Source organism: Macrobrachium nipponense, chromosome 4 (genome assembly GCF_015104395.2).
Source record: "Macrobrachium nipponense isolate FS-2020 chromosome 4, ASM1510439v2, whole genome shotgun sequence".
NCBI classification, from domain to species: domain Eukaryota; kingdom Metazoa; phylum Arthropoda; class Malacostraca; order Decapoda; family Palaemonidae; genus Macrobrachium; species Macrobrachium nipponense.
In genome coordinates this window covers 123,262,849-123,276,266 of record NC_061100.1, presented here as the reverse complement: position 1 = coordinate 123,276,266, position 13,418 = coordinate 123,262,849, and the positions used below count along the sequence as shown (strand labels likewise).

Below are 13,418 nucleotides of genomic sequence, written 5' to 3'. Positions count from 1 at the left end.
TTCGACAGAGGTCTAGACCTAGAGGCGTTATAAGGCCGATCTGACGCACCCTCCACTACACAAGGGGCACTGTCACTGCACTTAGCCACTTCACTATTGCTCTCTAAAGCAAACACTTTCGATTCTAAGTTACGAATCGAAATAGTATAAGAGAAAGGGCAATAACCTCTACAGACACTGTTTTAGGGCCCGAAGGCAACATTACAGGGTTAGGCGTAACAAAAACAGAAGTAGAACTCTTCACAACAATGAAGGAGAGCGATCACCTCTCGCAGACATAGTCATAACCCGTAGGCCATACTACAGCGTTAGGCAAATAAAGTCTACCGGAAGGTTAGCAGTATCACTACCCTGACTTTCGTAATTGATTAATAGCGTACATACTAAACAAACTTTTTCCTTACGGAATTAGACACGTTTACTGATTAATTGCGTACATACGAATCATACTTTTTCCTTACGGAAATAGACATGTTTACTGATTAATTGCGCCCCCCAAGTGCGGAACTACCGAAGCTTTCGGTAGCCACACCCTATGTTTGCAGACAACACCCTCTGAAACTAGCCTAACTAGATTCAGATATCTTATGCAAAAATGAATCAAATTCAAATCAATTTAAGATAGCGTATGCCTAGCCACAAATCCAAGTAAATAAATTAAAAGACAATTAGGATACTTAGCGGCAAATGAAGTTTCCAAAATCCTAAGCCGGAGGTACTGAAAACAGGTGTTTTCAGTACCGGCGACAGAAAATTTATGAATAGAAAATGGGAATGGTTCCTGATACCCGCCTCCCAGCGGCGGGAATGGGTACTAACCACCTGGCCGACCACTGCGTGTGTCGGAAGTTTTTTAAATTCTGTCGGACTTCAGAAATACAGCTATATATACCTGCCAGGTAAGTGTCATGCATAAAACTTAAAAACAACTATCATTTGATTTTGCAAATGATATCTGTCAGTGTAACAATCTAACTCAGTGTAACAACCTAACTGGGGCCAAAATTTTTTTTTTTTTTTTTTTTTTTTTTTTTTTTTTTCAAGAAACAGATGCAGCAGAAAGTTTGAAGTGCCAGTAAACTTTGAAAAGTGCCAGGAGATCAGACATAGCAAAGGTGTAAGTATTTCCTGGGAGATGCTTATGGATCAAGCCAGAATTTTCAAAAGGAACTACGTACACCTAACGAATGAAAGTGATTATTCATAAGTTTTGTTCAACTTTTGATAACACAGCAACATATATATGTGGCACAGTCAAAGGAAGTCAGACTGTACCAAGAATTTTTTTTTTTGAGCTTCTGACCTATCATCTCAGACCTTCATGCTCTTAAATGTAACTCTAAAGAAATCTAGTTGAAATTATATTTAGTAATGATTATGTCAGCTTTAATTGGAAGTGTTATTTAGGAGAGCAAATTGCATTTATAGCTGTACAATGCAAGAACCTGCTGAAGAATTAGGAGAATTAACAATTTTACTTTACATATATTTATATTTACCATAGAGCCCTCCTGACCTCCACTACATGTTGATACCTGATCTACATAGGTATCACAAAAGACATCAGAACTTGGTGATGCAGGTGACAAAGACTGTACTTCAAGGTCCTCGAGAAAATCCCATTTGGGTGAACCACCTTTACATACCAAAGGCTTATATTCCAAAAGTGAATCATCTTCCTCATGAGTGAAAAATGTTGATTTTCTAACTTCACACTTTGGCTTCATGGCATCTTCAGGAATAGGAATTTTACCCGATGGAGTAAATGTTACACTAGGCACTTGTAAACTACTTGGAGAACTCAAGTTTCTTTTGCTCTCTTTCACACTAGAAGTACTAACATCTGACAATTGACTGCTGCTACTATCAATCCTAGAAAATGCAGATGATGATATGGGATCAGTTTCTGTACTGTCGTTTGATGACTTTTTCTTCATGATTGTATGAAAGCTAAGTTCTCTTAGCATTCTGTTATAAGGTTCTATAGGTACAGGGCTTTTACGTCCATCTAGTAGTAAAAGTTCTTCACTGATTTCAACATTTTTGTCATCTGAACATGGTTTTCCTTTTTCATTGCCTGACACAGAGATATTTTCAGTTTTTGATGCCAAACCTGAGTCATTAACTTCCTTTTTCTCCTTCCTGTGATTATCTAGTTTTCTTCTGGGAAATGTATTATCTACTGCTGGTGTTGACGTCAACACTACTGGCTTAGTATGGCTTCGCTTATTACAGGAAGATGGTTTACCAGAAATTGTGACAGCTCCATCACTATTTGATTCAATAACTGACTCTGACTCCATGTAAGAATAAAAAATTGATGTTTCCTTCATTGGTGCTCTGGAACTTAGATAGGACTTGTGTAATGATCTCTCTTGTAGCACATGCTTAGAAGCTGAGCTTAAATTGTGGTCTTTCCTGTTGTTTCGATTGGAATGTAAATCTTTCTCAGCTTTCTTGGATGTACTTGTGGAGTCTTTCTGGTGATTTTTTGGACTGCTAGTTGAATCCACACATAAGGGTAACTGACTTGTCTTTAACGTTTCAGATCTACTTCTGGAATGTCCTTTTGTACTTCGAGTTGATGAGTGAGGAGAAAATGTTGAATATCTAGACAATGCAGATCTACCTGGAGAGGTGTCTTGACGATTCCTAAGGTGTTTACCCTCTTGTCCAGGAGAACGAGGAATGGCTATAGCTACAAACTCAGCACCTTGATCTATAGACACTTCTTCCTTAATGTTGCGAGGTGGTTTTTCAGGAGGGGTCCTTGGTTCAATTTTATCACACTGAACTGTTTTCATGTCTTTTTCTTCAGCCAAAGTCCACTGAACCCTTGAACTATCACCTAAATCCTGACAAGTAACCGTATTTAAAGCCAACTTTTCAACCACTCCATGATATTTTGGCTTTCCATCATTAATTTTTCTTCCACAAATTGCTTTTTCAGCATCTTCCTCAATATCAGCACCAGCAAAATCATTAACATTGGCTTTCAACTCCTGCTCTTTGGTAAATTCCATGGTGTTCTGATAAGACCTATTAATATAGTACAGTTTATTTTTGAGATTTGCTATATCTACTTCTGTTGTGCATACAGCTTCTTTAGACTGGAAAACCACATATTCTATCACTGTAACATTACAATGATCATCACACATGATTTCATTTTATGATAGTGGCCTCTATATGCTATATCAAAGTGGTAAATGAAAGGCACCAACTTCAATCAACACACTATGGAAAACACATGGATTTTTGTTTGAAATAACAGCAGCAACAATTGTACTGCTGATGAAATTAGTTTCTCAAAACAACAGTGTTCATTTCATATCAAAGCTCAGCTCTGTAGCTGTAAAAATCATATTTACATTACAATAAAAGTATTCTTTTCATCTTGAAGGTCGAATACACAATTCCATCTTGAGGAGGCAATTCACTAAAATGTTTCCACAGAATATTAACACAACCTGAAGATAATGAGCATAAAATAGCTTCTCTGACACCAAGCAAAACTGTTCAGGATACAGACAATAACCACCTCCTGGCTCCCTTCTCATTCTTCTTTCACTTCTATCTCACTTTTCTCATATTTTCTTTTTTTTAGGTTATAACAAACTTAAATTCCTTCAAGTGTGTATCAATCGCATCACCATATAAACACCACTTTCTATTCAATAATGCGCAGACATGACATTCTCTTTGAAACAGCCAACCAGTTTCCTTTTGTTGGACTAGATACCAGACAGGATGTGACTTCCTCTCTACACATTCAACACTACCAACCTTCAATGTTTTCTTATCCCTATCATATTACTGGTGACACTGTGCCATACAAAAAAAGCTTTTACTATAACAAAACCTTGTAAATTTTATTTAAATATTTTGCACCATCTACAAATATTCATAAAATGTACTAGAGCTGCCAAAAAAATAAAAAAAACATAACTAAGTAATGTTCCTAAGAGAAATTATGTATTTTTTAAGTGTACTATACAGTATTCTAATATATATATATATATATATATATATATATATATATATAGTATCTATATATATATATATATATATATATATATATATATATATATATATATATATATATGATATATATTTATATATATGTTATATATATGTTTATATATAATATATATATATATAATTATATATATATATTATTATTATATATATATATCTATATATAATGTAATATATATATATATATATATTATATATATATATATATATATATATATATATATACATACACATATATCTACATACATACATACATACATACATGTATAACTGAATCACGAAAGTTTGGAACGTGATAAAGCATAAATAAAGGTGTAAGCCACGAAGGAAAGTGAAACACTGTAGTAGCTGCAAGATCTTTCAACTCACATCCTTTACTTAGCAGATCGACTGACATACATGAGAAACTGAGATAACAAGGAAGGGTCGTATAAGTGACAGATAAGGATTATGTATAAGTAGATTAGTACCTAGAATCCAACACACCTGGAGAATTAGTAACCTTCCCATACAAGCATAAACATGGGTACAATTTAAGAGGTTTATAAAAAAGATTAAGTCCAACTGCTCACACCTAGGGACAAGACAATTAAAGGATAATAAAGGGTGGCAATTGACCATATTCAAACCTTTGGTAAACAAAAACTTATTCACAAAACATATTAAACTTACAATGACAAAGAAAATATCTATGAGGTAATTAATTTGTATTTAAGTCTGTAATTGCATCTTTGAGGTCATTCTTAAAAATGTTGCAAATAGAAGGGTCTAAATGACACAAGCCATGACTAATATGAAAATTACAATGGGAAGTAAGTTGTATAATGGCAGATTCTAAAAGATTACACCATAAGACATCTTTTGATCTTGCAATTACTGAACTACCAGTCCAATTTATCTGGTGATTGTTTTCACTTAAATGAATGAAAATTGCATTAGATGTTTGCCCATTTTGGCAGAATATTTATGCTCTGATTCTCACTTCTAAGCCCTTGCTCGATTGTCGAGATAAAAGGAGGGGCAGTCCATACATGGAATTTTATATATTATGTTGTTGCTTCTAGGAAAAAACAAGGTTGACCTTAAAGGATTTTAACAATGATTTAATGGTTTCAAAACTGTTAAAATAAGGCAAACTGAGAATGTTCTTAGAAGTTTCTTTCTCCGTGTTACTTACACTAGTTTAATATGTTTTGTGAATAAGTTTTTGTTCACCAAAGGTTTGAATGTGGTCAATTACTGCCCTGTAATATCCTTTATTGTCTTGTCCCTGTGTCTGAGTAGTTGGACTTAATCTTTTCGTAAGCTTGTTTGGGAAGGTTACTAATTCTCCAGGTGTGCTGGATTCTAGGTACTAATCTCCTTATAATCCCTGTCTATCACTTATAAGACCCTTCCTTGTCATCTCAGTTTCTTATGTATGTCAGTCGGTCTGCTAAGTAAAGGACATGAGTTAAAAGATCTTGTAGCTACTCTAGTTTTTCACTTTCTTTCATGGCTTATACCTTTGTATATACATACATACATATAGTATATTTATCTATATAATTATATATTGCTACTGTCAAAATGCATATTTCCCCTCTTTGAAATGTTATGTAGAATTGTGCAACACTTTTTCAGATTCCTAGATAGCTTAGAATAGGATGTTTTAAATGTGTGTTCAGATTTTGCATTACATATTGTAAAAGAATATATATATAACATAGAATGTAAAGAGAGAGAGATTTTCTTTGTCCATTCGAAACTACAATTGTTTACCTTTTATGTCAACACTTTGAGATTAGAGGGTCTCTGAGATCCGTTTGCTTTCCTAATCTGTCAACACGTTTGATAAGCGAGCTCGATTCTTTGTGTTGTTATCAAAACATGTCAATCTTAATTATCGCTCAACCTCCGTTTCGATCGGGTACGTATCTGTTGAGCAGAATCGTCTCATACATGTATGTCTTTGATCAAAGCCACGTACGGATTACACATTTTGTGAGTAAGATTGCGTAAGATTTCGAAGCTTCTAGAAGCATTATTGTCTCAAAACGTTTTGCCATCTGCCCTGTCCAGTTTCCGTAAGGAAGAGAGATTCATTATATCTTAGAACCGCAAGGCGATCAGATCTCTCTCTCTCTCTCTCTCTCTCTCTCTCTCTCTCTCTCTCTCTCCTTCCCCTCCCCCTCTCTCCGTTCTGCATTCTCTCTCTCTCTCTATCTTGACATCCTTGAGATTATATTAACGTAACATAAATTGGTCACTCGTAATTTGTAAATTTCAGATTTTATATTTCTAAGAGTTTATTTAGTGTTAAATGGTGTTTTTGTGGAATCTGAACAAACATTGTTGTTGTAACGGCGCCTGGTTTTTGTGAAAGTGTGACACAAGCTGCAGCAAGAAAGAAAGAAGTTGGTATACCAAGGTAAAGTGTGCTATATTTTCATTAGTTGCAACTAATAACGGATAGGAACTGTGGTTAACTAATAACTGATAGGAAAAATGGTTAACTAATATCTTAATGGTTATGATGGTTTGGTAAGAAACTAATAACTGATAGGAACAGTGGTTAACCCTTAAACGCCGAAGCGGTAAAAAAAAAATGTCTCCCGTGTGCCGGAGGAGTTTCAGAGTGAGCGCGGAAGCGGAAAAAATATTTTTTTCAAAAAATCACAGCGCGCTTAGTTTTCAAGATTAAGAGTTCATTTTTGGCTCCTTTTTTTGTCATTGGCTGAAGTTAAGTATGCAACCATCAGAAATGAAAAAAATTATCATTATCATATATAAATAATGCAATATATGATAGCGAAAAACGAAATTTCATATATAATTGTATTCAAATCGCGCTGTGCGCGAAACGGTTAAAGGTAACGAGTTACTTTTTTTTCGTTGTAATGTACACTAAATTGCGATCATTTTGGTATATAACACATCATAAAACGATAAAAGCAACACAGAGAAAATATTATCACAAAATAATGCATGAATTCATAACGCACGGACATAAACAAATATTTTTTTCAAAAATTCACCATAAATCTAAATATTGTCCTAGAGACTTTCAATTTCTTTCGAAATGAAGACAAATGATTGAATATTACTATACTGTAAGAATATTATCTTACAAATGCAGTTTTCGACCATATCTGACTAGGTAAATTTGACCGAATGTCGAATTTTTTATATATATATTTTTTTATATGCAATTATTTCGGAAATAAGAAAAGCTACAACCTTCAAATATTTTACGTTTTATTCTACATGAAATTGCGCACATTTTCATATATAAAACTCTGTCAAATGCCTAATATGAAACGGAGCAAATATTCCGAGAATGGAACGTACACATTTCGGAGATTTGTGGCGGAGAATCCGCGTGCTGAGGGAAGGAAAGATTTTTTTTTAAATTCACCATAAATCTAAATATTGTGCTAGAGACTTCGAATTTGTTTCAAAATGAAGATAAATGACTGAATATTACTAGAATGTAAGAGTTTTAGCTTACAATTGCGTTTTTGGACCATTTCGGTAGAGTCAAAGTTGACCGAACGTGGTTTTTTTTCTATTTATCGTGATTTATATGCAAATATTTCAAAAATGAGAAAAGCTACAACCTTCAATTATTTTTTGTTGTATTCTACATAAAATTGCGCACATTTTCATATATAAAACTTTATGTAACGGCTAATTTAAAATGGTGCAAACATTACCACAATCGCATGTATGATTTATTCGGAAGAGTTACCGCGCGGACGTAAGGAAAAAGTTTTTTCATAAATTCACCATAAATCGAAATATCGTGCTAGAGACTTCCAATTAGTTGCAAAATTAAGTTAAATGATTGAATATTACTAAAATATTAGAGTTTTAGCTTACAATTGCGTTTTTCGACCATTTTGATAGAGTCAAAGTTGACCGAAGGTTGAAATTTTGGCACTTATCGTTATTTATATGAAAATATCTCAAAACTGATAAAAGCTACAATCATGAGTATTTTTGTGTTGTATTTTTCATAAAAATGCGCACATTTTCATATATAATACTCTATGTAACGGCTAATTTAAAATGGTACAAAAATTATGTCAAAGTGACGAAATAATTTCCGAGATGTGTCACAGATACTTTTTAGTGCGGCAAGAAAGAAATTCGCGCTTGCGCGCCTGCGTAACGATTGTAAACAAAACAACACCTTGATCCGTGAACTCCCAGCATCCCCAAAGGCGCGTGATTCAAGAGTTTTTGGCTGGTAGGCCTAAAAGTATTTTTCCGCGAATTTTTAAAAAAACTTTTGTATGTCGACGTAAAATACGTCCAGTCGGCACCCGAGAGACAAAAAATGTCGACGTAAAATACGTCCAGTCGGCGTTTAAGGGTTAACTAATAACAGATGGTTACGAAGGTTTGGTAAAAACTGATGGTTACAATGTTTTGAGTGAAAAAGATTTACACTTTTATACATTGCGAATTTTTGTGTTTTGTGTTTGTTCCATTGTTTGTCCACTTGTTCATTTTCTTATTGGAGTGTGCCTTTTTATTCTGTATTTTCATTTACATTCACAATTTAATTGACTTAGTTATTTTCATTGCTTAATCATTGCACATTTAATTAAATTTAACACTTATGAATTAATTTCAAATTTTCAATTATTGCCTAACACTTTTGAATTTTGATTGAATTAATTTTCTTGAAATTTGTGATAAATTAGTTTTGATTTAATTTTACTTAATTGATTCAAGAATTAATTAAACTTTACTTTGTTTTCAAGTAACAGTAATTTTCCCTGATATTGTGAATTTCACTTATAAATTTTGAGTTTAATAATAAATTTTTGTATTTAAAATTTTTATAAGTATTTCATTTCTAACCAGTATATTTGCATTTGATTATATTGAAGTTAGGTAGAAACATAGAGTGGTAATTGATCAGCTTCCCTTCAATTTACTTGAAGTGACTTAGAACCAGGGAAGTACTTAGACTTCTGAAATCAGGGAAATACTTAGACTTTTAAAGTTGTTGATGGAGTGATGCCCTTTGATTAATTTAATTACTCACAAGATTACCTCACACCTGTTTTGATGAACAGTCTGATTTTCTGCAATACTGGTAAGTGTTAAGGGATCACTGTTGCCTTTAGAGTATTCAGTCGTTTAGTACCTGTTATGAGGGTTCAGGTGTCTGGCTTTTGGTGAGGTAATAATTGATGAATGGTAACCAGATACTTGGCACTTCGTAACAATATATATATAATAATTAATATTTTTCAGGATTTTAAGCCAGAACCAAGTAAGATATTAATCTTTTCCTAAAGAGTGTTCATATTCTCGAGTTGCCCCCTCTGAACTGAAAGCCTTTGTTCTCTCTAAACCATCTCCTCTAATCCTATTGGCTGCCTAGAATTAAACTCCACGTGTATATTGTAAAGAGGTGGAGCATCTCGATGCCCAAAGTTTTAAAAGCAGAAGGCAACTGCAGATCTCTCTTAGAAGTCCCAGATGCCTCTCACCTGCAGAACACCACTTCTCCCCTTTTGCTCCCTTGCTTCCTCTGGGGATCTCACACGTTCCTTTATCTTCATAGTGCACAGATTGACCAGCAAATCAGAAGACAACAAGACCTCGGATCTCCAGGTACTGTAGAGAGTAATTTCGGTTGCAGACAAATATCAGGCCTGGTTGTGAGAGGAAATTTGGGAACCCCTGGGTACAACGCTCATATTTAAATAACCCGCTCTGCACAAATCATATCTCTGTGTCTGGGTCATTTCGTGGCGCATGTTCTGAGGGACCTGCAATCAACCACCTTCATTTATTTTGGGACGTACTCAAGTCTCCTACACACTTAAGGTGTGAATTGCTGCTCACATAATTTAATTGTAAATATGGTTCATTTAAACTATGTTCCAAAGTTTTACGTAAATTCCTCCCTTCAGTAATACATTGGCCTTCAGCCGTAGATTTTTTATTATAATAATCTCATCTTGCCATACAAGGCCATTTTAAGAGTGCCAGAAAGTCACATCCCCACCTTTTACACAGAGGGAACAAGACATTTATTATAAAATGGCGACCTTTTTCAGAATCGTGAGAAAATTCCTTTTCACTTTCCAGTCGTAGCTGGTATCATGAACATAGAAATGAATCTGAATTCCTTCTAATATTTTTTTCTGAGCAAGCGCAAGACAAGGGCTCCCAAACCTCCATAACAGGTAAAGAGTAAATTTTATTTTCTCATTATTTGTGCATTGGACTAGGTATTCTAGTTAGGAGTGAATCAAATCTACCAGTGCCATATTTCAGTGTATATAGGTGAATTTAGTGTTGTACAGAGACTCCGTAGCTAGGTCTTTGAAAAGAATCTGCCCTGTTTCATTTTGGCCTGGGTGCATTTTCCCTCTCTATCTCCCTCTCTCTATCAACCACATGTTTAGGCAGGATAGGGAGAAATGAAATCCTTTTACATGAGGATTGTTCCTGGAGAAATCCCTGGCCAAGTGTCCAATCAAGTCCTATCGTATTGTCCCCAGTTTATGGGGGGGGGGGAAGAGTAAATAAATTAAACGAAAAATAACGTTAGCATAAATTCATTTAACATTAGAGTAAGCGACAAAGAAAATCAAAGGTCAGCGCTTTCATTCTGTGTAAAGAGAGATCATCAAAGCAGGTAAATAATTTACTTTCTTTGTAAACAAAGGCAGCTACTTATGCACATGTGTTTCTTTCCCCTCTCTTTCCCTGTCTCCAGCCTTGGATTAGAATTAGGTGTGAATCCTCTCAATCCCCCTTCCCCAAACCTCCCTCTGTCTCGCCGGCGCATGTCAGAGCCAAATCCTCTGAATTTAAATTTGCGAGAGTTATGATTTGGTAGGTCTTAGGTTCGTGAGGGAGAAAGTATACAGAAGTAGCTAAAGGGTATAATGGGAATTCTGTGAAGATGGTGCAATTAAGCAGAGGTGAAAATTTTTTTATTTTGGTTCTTCTTCCCTCATGATTATTGTTTATAATGCTAGCATGACAAAATAAGATTTCTGAGCACTGATGACTAGCGTTGAAGGGTATGATGAGACCGAGGATTAGCGGTGGTAAAAATTTTTGTTTTTCCTTTTTGTCTCCTTGCGACATTAAAATCCTATACAGTAATACCCCGACCTTATGCGTAAGGAAGTTTCACGTAGTTTGGCATGGTCTCTAAAAATGCTAATACGTAGCTTGTTTCTAGAGTTTGAACACTAAATATGACCCTAATCATGCTCCCTAAGTATTAAGCTAACTTTTAAATTAAATTAAAGTTACTGTAATTTGATTTTAAGATTAGTTTAATACATTACCCTAAAAAAAAAAAAAACTGGTTGGCATAAAAATAGTTACATTAGCTACTACATACATACATATCCATTTTTGTACGTATTTATTGGTCCCCCGTATTCGCATGGGATGCGTACCAGAACCCCCCTCCCCTGGAATAGTTAGAACCTGCGAATAGTTGGAACCCCTATAAAAATGCTCAAGAAATAACTCAAGAAAAACTCCCTAAAATTTTGTTTACCTGTTTTTTTAATAGATTTATTACAAAAAGTGCATTTTACGTTGAAATTGATAAAAAAAAACCCAGGAATTTGTGGATATTTCCTGTGGAAAAATACCGCGAATAGGCGAATTTTCTGCGAATAATGTGGGGAAATGTTCCAGAGAGAAATCCGTAAATGTGCGAGTCCGTGAATCCGGAGAACACAAATATGAGGGGTCCACTGTACTAACGTTACCCCTTATTCATGGGATGCAACTTTCTTTTTCATTCAGAGAAAAAGAAGTTTTCTTTGTGTCACTAGGTAAACTTCACTAGTCAGTCATAACAAAGGTACACAATTCAATAAAATAAAGAAAACATGTATTTACATACATAGTGTTTGCAGAGGGTGAAGGTAAAATTCAATCAGTTTAAAATCATGTACTGGTGTGAGGGCTAACTATGAGAGAGAGAGAGAGAGAGAGAGAGAGAGAGAGAGAGAGAGAGAGAGAGAGAGAGAGAGAGAGAGAGAGAAATACGTACATCATGTGAGGTAAAACTCTAGAGGAGTATCATCTTTAAAAATTGCGAATGAGATCACATTTTCTAAAAGAACATTAACTGCATGTGCTGTAATTAATTAACATAGTACCTACAGATTGTACCATAATTATGTTATGGAGGAACAATTTGTTTATTCCATTTGATGACGTCTTCTTGGGTTGAGAGAGAGAGAGAGAGAGAGAGAGAGAGAGAGAGAGAGAGAGAGAGAGAGAGAGAGAGAGAGAGAGAGGCTGGCTGTTTTGATTGTTGGCTTGTTAGGTTTTTTGTGTTTGTGTGAATGGATAGTTAACAAGTGAATTGCTCGTTTGGCGAGGGGTTGTTGTCTGTTGGGTCAGTCGCAAGTCTAGTCTGTATTTTGAGTCAGTCTGTTATCAGAGTCTGTGATGGAGAGTCTGTTTTTTGGCAGCAGTATTGAATATTATTGATAGTCAGTTATTTTGTGTGTTTTTTGAAGTAGTTGTTTCAATTATTGTTGGTGTTGTATGCTTGAAGGTTGTTGTGCCTGTGTTGTTGAATTTGTTGTGCTTGTGAGTTTCTGTTTTGTATGAACTGTTGTATTTGTGTGTTCCAGAAGTTGTTAGGGGGTTATGTTTGTGTTAGCTTGTCAGGTTATTTTTTCTATGTTGTTAGTGATTGTTTTTGTGCAGCGGTCTTTTGTTTGTAGTTATTGAATTGTTGTGTGGTTGTTGTCCTTGTTTGGTTGTTGTGTATTGTGTTATGACGGCCATATCCAGTGGACAGTGCAGCTCCTCGCATTGTGTGTGTCAAGTAAGTGCTAAGTACATATGTTCTGGGAGTTTTGCTTTTTTTTAGTTTAAGATCCCACCACAACGTAACATAGTACCTACAGATTGTACCAACACTTTTCTCCATGGTTAAGATGGTAATTTTCACAGAACAACAACTTTGTTATGTCTTTTTGATATGTTTTACTAGTTGATCATGAAGGTCATATATAGTGACAAACACTGTGAATTATGTACTGCCTTTGTATATATTTTCAAAAATATAAATAGCATACACAGAATCTCCATACTGATTTTACACTTAAAAGCATGAAAACTTACACTAATTGTAGTATATACTTGTACATACTTCAAAAAATTAACCAAAGTTTCTGAAGGGATATATTTTTGAAAAGTGTACTAGCTTTGTGAATGGGTATTGCATCTTATAAAAGTACGTATATGCACTTACTGTAGGTGCTGTAATTACCTTTGCATCATATTTATGCATTTACAGAAATAAAAAAAATACATTTTTAATAAAGATTTTATACATAAAATCTTTAAAACTTAAAAATCAACATAATAAATTAAACATAGAC

At 34.6% G+C, this 13,418-nt stretch overlaps 1 protein-coding gene across 3 annotated transcripts in view; it reads right to left on the bottom strand.

Moving 5' to 3' along the window:
• The window catches only part of LOC135211116 (uncharacterized), a 366,483-nt gene that overhangs the window by 151,586 nt on the left and 201,479 nt on the right, over positions 1 to 13,418 (bottom strand). The gene's annotated exons all lie outside the window — the stretch shown is intronic.